At 34.4% G+C, this 15116-nt stretch overlaps 1 long non-coding RNA gene across 1 annotated transcript; it reads right to left on the bottom strand.

The window, feature by feature from the left end:
- Window positions 1-6327: 6327 nt before the first annotated feature.
- Window positions 6328-14874, bottom strand: LOC140166480 (uncharacterized). The gene is made up of 4 exons (XR_011860871.1): window positions 14742-14874; window positions 11706-11910; window positions 9139-9237; window positions 6328-6955 (listed from the first exon to the last, which is right to left on the bottom strand). It is a non-coding gene; the product is annotated as an uncharacterized lncRNA (long non-coding RNA).
- Between the last annotated feature and the right edge of the window lie 242 nt (window positions 14875-15116).

Here is a 15116-nt window from a genome sequence, read left to right as displayed (position 1 = left end):
CTTACACGTATAAGATGCAATCTTACACGTATAAGATTTAATCTTACGCGTATAAGATGCAACCTTTCACTGGTAAGATGCAATCTTATACGTGTAACCTTACACGTTTGTCTTACACGTTTTTGGACACTTGGCCATTCATAGAATTTGCCTTAAAACGTCATTGTTTCTCCGCAGGACCGACTAAGTTATTAGCTGTTGAAATCAGCCCTTGTCTGATCGCTCAAGAAATACCAATAGGTATACCAATAGGTTTACAGGCATTCACAACTGCACTTAAATAGTCCATCAGCGAAATAAATTGACCTATCACTTTACCGAGGGGAAGGGTGGATTATCATGGGTAGTGGGGTGAAGTGGTGGTTCATAAATAATCTGATCTTTTTTTCTTTGTAAATTCATTTATCATTGAAATGCAACTGCATATTGAATATTAAGCTTTGTGATACTGAGAACCCCATACTGCAGACTTCCATATGAGGTTACAAATTTTGGATGTTTTATTGATATTTGTTTAATTGATCAGATCATGTTAAAAGATTGCCGAATGCGGCTATTTATCGGCGGTCTTATTTTGTTTTGATGACGTAACCCTCCTAGCAGAACTAAGTTCACAACGACACTGAATACAAACTTGGTGGCGAATTAATGTTTTGATATCATTTATTCTTTACAATGTGCATTTATATAAGAAAGTGTCCATAAAAATATTAGACAAGGTGGCACGTAAAACAATATATCCAGATAATTACAATTACATTTTTAAATCTTTACATACACCCCTGTCATGCATGTGGAAGACATGACATTAATCTAACATATAGGGATCGAGTCACCCATTCAGGGAGCCCCATATCTTCCATAGGGGTATGTGGATTTCAACCGGAATAATCCATTTCGACCAGTTGGATGACGAAGATCGATAATAATCAACATTAGGTGGACCGTGCCTGACCATATCGAAACAGAAGACCCGTGAAAAACCAAAAATCCCAGGTCATAATAATCCTAATCTTTCACCTGCTTAAAGCAGTCAATAGCACAATAGGGCTTGAGGCTAGTGTGCTATTGACTGGTTAAAATTATGCGAAAGATTAGGATGATAAATTGTATGACCTGTTATTTTGGTTTTTCACAAGGCGTTCTCCTTGGATTTTTAAGGCACTGTCGACGCGATGAACCATTAAGCAAGCAGATTTTCAGCAAAAATATTTTTGTAAGACAGTGATTTATATTTGAACCTAATCTTATTGTATTATGCTTTATCGTTTGCTTTATGGAACATGATAATTTGGTAATCGTGCAGATGTTTTAAACCCATGGCAAAGAATCCGCTAGAATTAATATAGACAGCAACTAATATCATCAAGACATTTGTAAACAAACCGTGCACGAGTTTGATTGACATATGACGTCAGACGCGATTTAGTCTTTCTATCTCTGTCTTTCATTATATTCTTTTAGATAACGAAAGACTTTTTAAATATTTTAAATTGGTGCCTTTGATTAGAAGATACGGAGTCTTAATTGAGTGGCCCAGTATAAAAACGGCCCATGGCACATTTTTCGTCATTGGGAGAAATCGGCACTGTAAATGTACGAATGTTCAATAAAATACATAAGAAATTTTATGCTTAAAAGATTAAATTGACAACATTCCCGAGTTACATTCATGATGTGTTATGTTTGTATGGATGACCTTTGGTGACCTTTGACATTTTTCAACAGCGCCCTATATTTTTCAAAAATGTGCCATGGGCCGTTTTTATACTGGGCCACTCAATTGTTGTCTCTAAATGACCTATGACAAAAAGGAAAATTTTAATTTCTTACCAAGGACTGCAGTTTAAAGTTGAAATAAGAGACATCGGGACAGATTTAGTTAACTCATTATTTCATTAGCATCTTTATATTTTGAAGTATAAACACTGCTCAAAAAGGTATCGTTACACTTGTCGCCATGATATAAAAACCAAAAGACCAATCCGACCCTTTACTGTGTTTACCATTTTACTGCTTGTAAGTTTTCTTAACGAGATTGCATATCAACAAATGAGGTGTCAAATTCGCAGTATAGAATGCTGCATTCAGCAAGTTTCTTGATTTGCTCAATATCATTTTGGTTTTTAAATCATCGGCTCGCGACTTTTCCAAATGTAACTTTACTTTTTTGAGCAGTGTATAATGATATAATATACAACGTACCACCCTAATTGTAAGTTACCATATGAAATTATTTGTATCCGGATAAAAATATTTTTTAAAGCTGGGTACAGTTCGGTACAGATCGAGTTTACTATCATGTCACTTATGCCTTCATGAAATCTCTTATTATCTACAAAAAACACGCTGATCACCCAGATAGGTTGTTCATTAATTTGGTCACAGTGTTTTGCTTACGTGTTATCGGTTTTACTTATTGAATATTACTATCTCTGCTATAACTCAACACAATTAAATAAAGTAGCAGATGTGTATCTAAATAGTAACACAAATCAATGTCAATTCAAAGGACGCTCAATTATATCGTCCCTAGGCGGGAAAACATCATGCAATTTAAACGTTCAAATACAAACCTCATAATATGTAAAAGTGGGCCCTAATGACAAAACTTCATTTGTAACGATTTTGTCCTTTTGCGTGATGCCCTAAACAGTTCAAAATTAAGAGGATTTACATAGAAAATTGCGTTGGTTATTATGTTATTCATATACACTTATACAGTTTACAAACGTATGTGTGTAAATTGGCATTTACCAAAATTACACATCTTTATGAGGTTTTGATATTGGGGCCCACTTGTTACAAACGAAGTTTTGCACTTGACCTATTTTGTCCCGCCCAGCGACCATATTCAAATCTTTGGCAATTTGTCACATTAAATAACAAAGCTTTTCATAATTGATTCCGTTATCGACAAAATGGCTATCCAGCAAATCCAGCCCACAGTCTTAAGGGATCTAAAATGAGCGTTTATTGCGTTTCGACAGTATTTTTTGTGGGACATGAGAGCACCTCAGACCTATCGAATTGCATTCTGATTACGAAGCATGTCTTTCTGATATCAAATAATTTTCATTTTTTGAAAATCATAATATAATACAAATTTTATGACAAATTATAAAAATTTGATATTTTTCAATTTTTGATATATAACAGTCCTCGAAGTAAATTATATAAATCTAATGATATATTTTAAAGTGTATGTAGCAGGAGGAAAAGCCGACGGTCAATTGAAAATTTTGACCTTTCATATTGAAGATATGGATTTTTTTCCCAAAAGACCTAATTTTTTTTAGTGTTTTGGGGAAAAAATCCATATCTTCACTACGAAAGGTCACAATTTTCAATTGATCGTCGGCTTTTCATCCCACCTACATACACTCATCAGATTTATAAAGTTTACTTCAAGTACTGTTAAATATCAAAAATGTCAATTTTTAATGATTTGCCATAAAATGTGTATTACATTGCGAATTTCAAAAAATCAAAATTATTTGATATCAGAATAACATTCTTCGTATTCAGAATGCAATTCGATATGTCTGATGTGCTCTAATGTCCCAAAATAAATACTCTCCAAACGTTCATACCCCAGCCCTTAATCGTCAATCATATTCAGGGCGTAGCGCATTCCTCCGCTTGTCCGACAACAAGATAAGACCTTTATGTAAGAGAGCACGAAATACTAATAGGATTAGAGTTAGGGTTAGGGTTAGGATTTAGGTTTAGGGTTAGGATTTAGGGTTCGGGGTAGGGTTAGGGTTAGGGTTAGGACAAAGGTTAGGGTTAGGGTGATGTTAGGTTTAAGGTGGTACTACACCCCCTGATAAATTTTGTGGCTAATTTTGCATTTTTCTCAAAAAAACAACTACACACTGGTAACAAAAGTTATGTATATTATAGGGGCAAGGAATCCAATTATTTCATTGACATGTCAGTGATTCAAGACAAGTGGTTCATTATATATGTTAAGAAATGAGGTACATTCTAGCAGTTTTCTTATCATAAATAACTTTTATTACCAGTGTATTTCTTTTTTGAGAAAAATGCAAAAATAGTCACAAACCAGGGGTGTAGTACCACCTTAAGGCAATGGTTGGGGTTCTAGCGTTTACCGTGTCAAACAAGCGGAGGCTTGACCAAACGGAGGGATACATAATATATTTTTTCACAATTCGCCGTAGAAGTAGTGATGCGACGCAACATTATTAATTAGCACGGTGGTGGATATACACTATTTGTGTATGTAATGCCCTGCACTAGACGTGCGCCGTTCTTCTGAATTTGCACATAGATTATAAAAGAACAGTGATAAATACCTGGATCATTATTCTATAGAAATTTCACTGACCACTCGCACCTGCATGTAATGGGCGGTATCTTATTCATTCTGTGATTGTACACATACAAAAGTGATGAGTGCAGCCTGCTGATAGTGGGGGCAAGCTATTCAAAAATAGTGCAGTAATTAATCCTGTTACATCACTATTTCTACAGCAAATTGTGATGTTTCACGCATTCATGCACTTAAATGAGCCATGTCCGTCTGTAAGCTTATAATAGGGGTCACACAAACACTGAGGCACCCAAACCATTGTTCAGCAAGGCACCAGATTTGAACACCCTGTTGTACATTACATCATAGCTATAATCGGAGACTGAACTAAATAAAAAGCTAGTTTGCGTCTGACAATCAACTCCATGCCAACCATGTAGCGCGTAAAGGTAAGGTTGATTCATCTGGAGCCTTCATTGGAGAAAAGGACGCAAAACTGACGCAAACTAGTATTTTAATTCAGTCTCTGATTATAAGCACATTATGTGGTTCAACTTGATCAGGTTGAGAATGCAAACATTCTTGGCACGTTTAAGATTGCTAAAGATATTTTAAACATAAGCACAAGATTTGAAACATATGTTAAGCTAACTTAATATTATTGTGAGAAATTTTTAAACACATGAGATATACAATGCAGTGAAAGAAATACTTATATATGCTTAAAATTTACATTATATAAATAATAAAACTCTTAATATACATACATGTATATATATTTAATGTTTGTGATACAATTGTGAAACACAGTTCATATTTCGTCGAATGAATATTCATTCCAACATAAGAATTAAAAACAATCAATATTTGTTCGGCATAACTCATATATTGTAAAGATTTTTCCTCCACTTGTTCTTTTACTTCTAATTGGTATTACAAGAGTCTATGTATGAATTTTATAAAACATTTACTTAAAGCAAGTAATTATTGGAAAGTATGTTTTACACAGTTCAATAAAGTAAATGCCCATGCCATCTCATCTTCACAAACGCATACAACATGCTTTTGAAAAACTGTTTGAGCATATTAAAGTGTGCAACAATAGTAATAGTGAGTAGGTCGTGAGTTCCATTCAATCATGGCAATTAAAAGGATTTCGTCATCCCAGCATCCTCTTTTTATGACATTTTTCAGTAGATATCCACGACAAAAGCTTATACCCAAAATTTCAGTTGATTCTGATTTTGCGTTTGCGAGTTATGCATGATTATGTGTATTACACTGCTCTATAGCGGTATATCAGAACGAAATTCAAATTTGACGATAATTTTGCTAAACGAATTAATCGGCAAGAAATATTTGGTAAATTATGTAGTCAGAGGTTTCCAGTGGTATAAAAATCTCAACTGTTTAAAAGGAAAGTGGGGGATGAGGCTGTGGATCACGAAATGCCCTTTTAAGTAAACATATTTAATCTTATCGGTGTTACTGGCAAGAGAAAATGCACTTTGCTTACAAACTTGTTAAGGGAACAGACAATGCAAATAGGTGAAATAGCAGTAGTAAAAATCCAAGTGAAATCGATCTTATGAGGCAACAACAAGAGTGAAAAAGAAGCATCATTCACTTTCGAATGAATATGCCTACATTCTTTTGAATCTGGTGGATTTTTAAATTTCTAATAGTACTAAGAATTGTTAATGAATTTTTGTTTTATATGATTTGTCATTTAACGTTTTATTATAATTTTTTCTGATGTATAGCGTACACAGAGAGAGGGCGGTATTTTAAGTAGATAAAATACAAAACGCCATCCTTTTGTGTCCGCCATGCCTCAAAAATGCTAATTCTGCATCACAAAACTCTCTGACCAGCTTAATGGACGTCCTCTACTACAGCGAACAGGAGAGGCAATTTCGTATTATATCACCCGTGCCATAAACCTACCATGCTTACCGAACAAACACAATAACGTGTTACTCCGTGATTGACTGTATGACGTCACGGATGATATAATTTAAGATTACCGACTTTACACGATGAAGTAGCCTTGTTGTCACGTGATGCTGGCTGCTACGTGCTCTTGAACAAACTGAAGACGGAGTAAAATATGTTCGTAATATAAATTCCATCATACAAATGATCGATGTACGCATTCTGTTTTGAGTTGTGTCAAGCATTTAACCATGTTGACTAATTTTGATGATATTGCCGCTTACTGGGTGTGGCTAAACCCGCCCACACTCCGTAGATTGTTGCCAATGTTGCGTTCGGTAATATAAAATGCGAAAGCCATTGTTGACTGTCATATTATTCGTGTCATGATCGGAATGTACTAGCCAACATACATGTTGACAATCTGTTGAAGTTTTGAACGGTAATTTTACCTCTGATTTCATTGCTCTGCAGGTAACAAACTCATCTAACATAAAATAAGTTCCATAGGAACTATTTTGTCTGGTTCTCAAATTGTTAAAAATATTTGGCGTTACCTTTTGTTCCATCCACATGTTTGGTAAAGTACGCTATTAAACAGATGATGTATAAGATAAAGAGAATCCCAATATAGATCCATACTAGCATATTAAGCATTTTAGTGATATGATGTTTTCATAAGACATATCCAGTGATGTCTCTTATTAACGTTGAGATGTGATATTATCTTCTACTTCCCACCTATAAAGAAACAAGAAACAAAGAAACAATACATTTTTTTATATTGTATTCAATGCTAAAAGGATCCAAACTGCATAAAATCATACAAAGTTGAATGAACTTAACTTATTAAGGGATCTGGAATGAGCGTTTTGAGCGTTTCGACAGTATTTTTGTGGGACATGAGAGCACATCAGACATATCGAATTGCATTCTGAATACGAAGAATGTCTTTCTGATATCAAAAAAAAAAATTGAAATTCACGATATAATACAAATTTTATGGCAAATTATTAAAATTTGATATTTTTCATATTTTGATATATAACAGTCCTCGAAGTAAATTTTATAAATCTAATGATATATACTTAAAGTGTATACATGTAACTGGGAGGAAAAGCCGACGATCAATTGAAAATTTTGACCTTTCATATTGAAGATATGGATTTTTTCCCAAAAAGACCTAATATTTTTTTTTTGGTTTTTTGAAAAAAAATCCATATCTTCAATACGAACGGTCAAAATTTTCAATTGATCGTCGGCTTTTCATCCCACCTACATACACCTTATGTACATATTATCAGATTTACAAAGTTTACTTCGAGTACTGTTAAATATCAAAAATATCAATTTTTAATCATTTGCCATAAAATGTGTATTACATTGCGAATTTTAAAAAAATCGAAATTATTTGATATCAGAAGGACATTCTTCGTATTCAGATTGCAATTCGATATGTCTGATGTGCTCTAATGTCCCACAATAAATACTGTCCAAAGGTTCCTACACCACCCCTTAAAGTTGCCTAAATTCGATCTGGCAAGTTTAGGCAATTTAACGTAATTTTGAAAACTATTCGCAATTTTTTGGCAGCGTTGTACATGTTCAAGTTCGTGTAATGTTGTCAATTGTTATGCAATTGTTTGGCCAATTTCGGACATTTTTCATTGTATTGATAATAAACATTCATGTTAATCAATTATTGACATTAAGAGCGAACATCTCCACAATATCATTGCTTGTAGTTAGGGTTGTATATTTTGATGTTATGATATTGAAATAAAGTTGATTGATTGATGTAACAACGTCGCTGAAGGAGGCACCCGATTAGTAATCCTATTCTTTTATTAGTTGCTCTACCTCTAACATTCTGCCCCTAATTACTACCCTAACGAGTGCCTAACTAGTATGACCTACAACATGGTGTCATATGACGCTCTCTCATTCAGAAGTCACTTAGGGCTGTTTACTAGAAGCTATAAAATAAGGCTCCATTAAATCTTTGATATCATTAAATATTTGTTTTAAGTACGTTTTTAAATCTGCTTTGTGCGAATGTTTACAAACACATCCAGCTTGTAGGACTAGAATTATTCCTTCTATTCCTCCACTGCCCGCTCCTCAGATTAAGGCCTGACCAATATTTTTCTTATAAAGATAAGTAAAATTCAATTTTTTTTTCAGATTTGGAGTATCTCTGGACCTAGCTAGAGCTAAATACTAAGATCTTTCATGGTTGAAAGTAAAAAAAAAAAAAAAAAACATTTTGTGTCTTCAATATGCAAAGTTATAACTTGTGTTCATGTCTTAGTCTATCATTTTAGTAACTTCAAAATACATTGGATTTGAAATCATTAAAAAACTATGATGTGAACACAAATTATAACTTTAACTGCATATAAAAGAAACAAAATGTTGTTTTTTAAGTCACCATGAATGATTGTAGCATTTAGCTCTACCTAGGTCCAGGAATACGCCAAATCCAAAAAAAAAAAATTACAAAAAAAAATCCGTCCGCCCGCACACCCTCTTTCAAAGCTGTGGAGGACAAACAAACAATTTTTTTGGCCTAATCAGGTCATAATATGTGGCTCAAACTCTGCTTTACGCCGAACTTCAACAACCCAGGTTCAAGAAACACAGCTCATGTTATTTTTATATTGAAGTTCACCGAGGGTACTTGATAGGTATGGAATACCAATACCAACTTATGGGGGCAATCACTTACAGTGTTTAATAACCCTGGGAGAAATAATCTTACTGTGTACATAATCAGGCTGGCAGACTGTTTTGATCCCTGGTGTCAATTACTTAGTCATTTTAATGAGTAATTTATTCAAATTGCATAGTAAGACTGGAAGCCTATTAAAAATACGTAAACAAAACCTCTTGGTTATATAGAGAACGGAAATGTACCATCATACCTCTACGTTTTGGGCAAATCAAGTAGCGCCTCCGGTCCTTAGGGTTGGTAATTTTCAGGTTGCAGGAGGTACATTTCAAACCACTTGGAGTCTTACACGCTTGAAAGTAAAGAAAAAAAATCAGGAAATATATCATCAAATTATTAACGTACTTCAATCATTTAAATTCTCGTCATATTCAAAATTAAATACTATAATTTCAAATAGCACATTAATTATAACTGATACCAAAACAATATTCATGTACTAGTCCTATTAAACCTAAAATAAATTGTATACACTACCCCGTGATGATACCTTTTTCTTGGTCTCCACATTGAGCAGAACCATGGTCCTCTTGAAAAATAACAGAAACCGGGTTATTCCAAATATTTTCGAAGAAATATTTGCTCCGTATCTGCGCAAAATCTATCATGGTTTACATCAGCAACGTAAGTCACATGCGTCAATGCACCATTTTATCTCGAAGTAACCAGAGCGTCTCTTTGAACCTTTACCATTTTATACAAAAGGTCAAAGGGCCTTATGTACATGTCTAACATGTCTAAAGCGCACATCATCAGCGTCTTCAATAATCGGTAGTGTTGGCCAATGTTCATGCTCGTGAATTACCTTGAAATTAAAACTCAAGCATGTCTAGTCAGTTTACTTCACTCATCTGCTGTGATATCCAAAGAAGCGTATTAGGCGACATCATCTTTCACACTTCTTGTTTTTCTTACTAAATCTAGTTAAAGTCTTTTACTGATGTTCAAAGTACTTTACACTCACCAAGCATAAAAAGACCGCTGCGCAAACCTGCCGAGCGACATGTGGTAGATTAACATAGTTTAAATGGTGGATGAAAATGTAGAGTTGGGACGCATACGGAGAACTTGTAATATCTAAAATATTTTATTTCCGTAATCTTTTAACTGCTGAAATCCCCTCAGAAATACCAATCAATGTGTAGCCTTTAATACACGAGAGGTTATAAGTTTTATTTGGTTAATTTATGGGGTTTACCCATGGACGAAAAAGATAACAGACCGCGTACAACCAGCAAAAGTCTCAGCATCACCCGATAATGAGGCCGGTTGTTCCATGAATTGCGACAGGCAAAAGTGCTTCGCGAAGGCACGCAACGCTCTATCGCGTATACGCGTAGGTATGCAACTCTGGGGTGATTGTAAGAACGACACAATTGAACAATCGGCCCTTATGAATATGCAAGAATTCACAGCATACAATGCACGGGGACTTTGACTGTTGATACATGGTCTGTAGTAGTCTGTGGGTAAACCTCTATTATTTTATCTCGTCTCATGTTGAGAGTAACATCAAGTTGAATATCACAGTAGCAGTGCATTTTTTGCGGTTGCGTCGCCAGCGTACGGACAAATCGCATTCGTACGCGTGTTTATATGCCCCACCCGATTAGGTATAAAAACGCGCGCGATTTGAAACTGCCACTATATTGTAGTACTTTCATCGAGATACTCCCCAGCAAACACAAAACGTTTTCGACATAATTCGCAAAAGGTTATAAAAGGTTGTCAGAAAACGTTTAAATGTCGGGTTATATAAAGGGTACATTAATGGTATAAAACGTTTTCATAACATTAAATAACATTTGTTGGTAATTTACTGTACAGCAAACACAAATGTTTTACAGAAAACATTTAAATGTCGGGTTATATAAAGGGTATAAAAACGTTTTAATAACATTTCAAAAACATTTTGAAAACTTGGTACAAATCATTCTAAACAGAATGTTATTTTGGGGTTGAACAAATATTTTGCAAAAAATGTTTGCCCAAAAATTCTACAATAACGTTTTTTAAATGTTTTAACGACCTTTATATAACCCGACATTTAAATGTTATTAAAACGTTTTGTAAACACCATTTTAAGAACATTTCTGTGTTTGCTGGGTGCAAATATTTTAACATAATGTTATTTAAGTGTTGACAAAATATTTGGCCAAAAATATTTGCAAAAATAGTTTACAATGACATTTCGAAAACATTTAAAAAATATTGTTGTAGTGTGTTTTCATACAAAACGTTTTAAAACGATTTCATGACCTTTATATAACCCGACATTTTAATGTTATTAAAACGTTTTTACCTAAACCAAAACCCAAAATATAACTTATTTAAAACGTTTTAAAAACGTTTTTGTGTTTGCTGGGTCTATGGCCTTTGATTGATTTACTCATTGAATTACATAATTCCGTTTACTATGAAAGGATTATTAAACAAATGAGAGCTATCGATCAATTTTGGAATTTAACAACAGAAATCGCAAAATATATATATTAAAGCTATGGGTTCTTTATGTTTCTTTAATATAGCCACGTAGCAAAAAAACTGCGAAAAACTGTGAACACAGTCACGTCCTGTAAATCCGAAAGAATAAATTCTGTATTTTTTGTAATACCATTCTTTAAAAACAAAGATAAAACAATAAACAACAACCCAAACGGACGATTTTGTAATAACGGACAATTGCCATGCATAATTGCTGGAAACCAAGCTGCCAGGTTTGCTGTTTTTTACAAAAAATATTTTCAACAGTTTACGTACGTCCTATATTTCGATGATTCCTCTTGTCCGTTGCCATATTTCCCGCTCCTAGATGCTGGAAAACGTGAGCCAAAGATAAGGCATCCCCTGGTTGTAAATCATCTTGCAGTATACCAAAGATAGGAACGAGTAACAGAGAAAACAGAATCGGATACACGTAAATATTCATCGTCCTGTGTAGTGCCTTTTGGATGTTTATGATGAGCTGATAAGAAATTGAAAGCAAAACCTAGTGATTAGAAAAGATATTCAAAATAAACATTTAGTTATTAATTTGGGATATTGATGTAGCACTGAAGACTACAGCTAAGCTATATGGCTTTCAATGCACAGCCACATCCCGGAGCCACGTTACCTGAATTTAGGCGAAATTGTGATGTTATTTCATTGATTTTAAACTTTTTGCATCTTTAAAAGACTCCCCGAAGTACCGATCCAATCTGTTGTCTATATATAGTCCAGATATATGAGCGTTAATTTCACGGTTTGAAAACGCTGTCATTATTGGTAAATAACCAAAACGAGTGGTACCGTAAGTATGCGAAAAAGAGCGATATTAGCTCTGACATAATCTTTGACATTTCTATTTCCCAAAATAAATATACCATAAAAATATCAAATTTGGGGGGAAATGCCCAAAAATTAAAACAAACATTAACTTTTCAAAATAAATACACATTTTCACTCGATGGCTCTGTCTTTACCTGCCGCCGAGATTTGGGGTAGATAGTGTCTTCCCCTTTTCCGTAATCTGTACTTGTATTTTACCCATGCCACACCCCTCAGTTCTGTAGCTCGCTAGGTTCGTAACGGTCCTAGTTCGAGGACTTGTAGTGTCGTTGGTATGTTCCGTTAGCTTATATGTTCTAATTCTCCTGCTAATTGTCGAAATTTTACAAATATAGCCAATAGATTGGATTCTGTTTTGTTTGTTTTGATTTATTTTGATCTTAATGGCAATCATGGTTCTTCCTCTTTAATTTGATACCAAATCAAGGTCTATACATGAAGCTCTGGAGGAGGTCTGGACACGGAGCCATACAAACTGTATATGGAAAGTGTCCAGCACAGTTTGATGACATACTTGTGTTCCCTTTTATGTTGATTAAACAACTTAAGTCCATGGTTGATAGCAATCATATAATCAATAAAATTATTATGTAGTTTGAGTAATTTCAATTCACCAATTAAACTAACGAGCTGTTTTATGGGTCACTCCCATAGACTTCTATGTAAAACGGTCGATTTTCAGAATTGAAAATAAGTCCGATAGGGTCAAACGAAGAGATAATTTGTACTCTTTCTGGGATGTTATGATTATTTGTGAACGTATTTATCAGCTAATTAGCATTAATTATAATTTTTGAATAATTAATTAGGTATAATAATTACGACAACTTTGATCACTCTATGCATATCAGCAAGCATCGTACCCTATACAAACTACATGTTTTCTGGGGGGCCTTTTCAAGCCTTTACTCTACGGATTATGAAAATACTCCTGAAAAGAAATAGGCAATTCAAACTATACAACATGTTCGTTCAAATTTAATTGGTACACCCTGTAAATCTTCTTGCACACCCTGAATATTGATTTCAAGTTTAGGTCATTGTATAATGTGTTATTTATGCTTTCCAACAAAGTATTCTTTTACATACCTGTAATTGGTGCATAAAAGTTATAACCATTTATCTCATTACTGATGTTTTCACCTATGAAAATAGCATGTCACAAAAGAGAGTCCCAACTTGAGACACGTGGCCCTAAATAAAAAGTCAAGGAATTGATCCTGGCTGCGATGGCTAATCCAAACTTAGCCTGATAAGGGTATTGTAGGCGGTACAAACATAAAACACATAATTTGTATGTATAATTCACAATTTTTCATCATTTTTATACAATTCTACCCTTTTTTCTGTCACCCTGGGTAAAAAATAGTCTATTGTTAACTCAATTTTTTTCATCAACGCCTTCCATCTACCGACGGCCTTACATCACCAATATCTGTGCTTACATGAACCGACGGCCATGACGAGCGGGGGGCACCGGCCCCCTGCCCACCTCCACTGGCTACGCCACTGGTATTGTTCCTGTTTAGCAACGCGTCGCTGAATGATGCTATTAAAGATAATGGCTATGGATTATTATGGTGCGTCTTGCACCAATTCGCTGGCGAAGGGATGTAATAATCAGATTAACTACCATAGCATCAGGGTAAAACCATTATTGAATATATCGCGCTGCACTACAAGCAGGTTGCACTCATCATCTGTGCATTTCTGAAATCATAGTTTGAATGTAATACTGTTCTAATCTTACAGGTGCGAGTGATCAACATGATATGGTTCAATGCAGAGGTACCCCGTGAACATGGTAAACGTAATAGTCAAGTACAGTATATTCAAAAATTGTTTTACCCTATTGCTATGGTAGTTAATGCGATTATTACATAACTTCGCCAGCGAATATGGCCAACGACATTCTGTAAAGACCAATGATCTCTTGTGATTGTGCTTTATAACTCCCTGGATTTTGAACACGGATTAAAATATTAAGACATTAATTTTTATACATCTTGACACTAAGCTGATTAAATCAATCACTAAGGAAATCGGTCCACTGATAAATCAATAATTAAATGTGTATGGTGTATGTGGGTGTAGGTGTAAGTTTTTCTTTATTATAACCGTCCTTTCGCTTGCAATACTCAATAGATATTCATATTAAGAAACGACAAACAAGATGAAAACATCAAAGTACATGAATCATAGGAATAAATTTAGAATATACTAAGATAAAGATAGTATTTTAATGAAGTGTTGATAGGAGCTGCGGCGTCTCGCACCAGGTATTGCAGACCGAGTACCACAAAATGAGTTCTACAAAATAATGACAAGCTACTCGTGATGGCTGCAGATTCTCGTGTGAATTCCTTTTAATCTTAATATCATAACTAACCAATGATATTATGGTCTTATATATAAACATAATGATATTGATTTATGTAAATATTACAATGTCTTGACATAACTTACCAATGTCTTTGATGATTGCCTCCTCAATTATGAAAAAACTGCACCGCAACGTTACTCTTCGGACATGTATTTAAATGTCTTAATAAATGCTCTGCGCACGTGCATAAGCTATCCCATATGGATAGAGAATACGATCCTTTTAAGTCACCAAACCATAAAATTATCCCCAATTTTAAAAGATATCCCAAATACGCTTAAACCGATACCGGGCATGTTTGTACTCGTTGGGATGCATATATCATGTAGATTGCAACATTATTGATAACTATGTGTTATTGTTATAGTGTTGAGAATTTTTTTGTTAAAAAATGTTTTTTCTTGTTTACGTTAATTGACAGATGGGAAACTAATAACCAAACGCTAGTATAGCTTAAT

The sequence above is a fragment of the Amphiura filiformis genome, chromosome 12 (assembly GCF_039555335.1).
Source record: "Amphiura filiformis chromosome 12, Afil_fr2py, whole genome shotgun sequence".
NCBI lineage: Eukaryota > Metazoa > Echinodermata > Ophiuroidea > Amphilepidida > Amphiuridae > Amphiura > Amphiura filiformis.
Note: the sequence above shows the minus strand (reverse complement) of the source record. Positions and strands in the feature narration are given on the sequence as shown.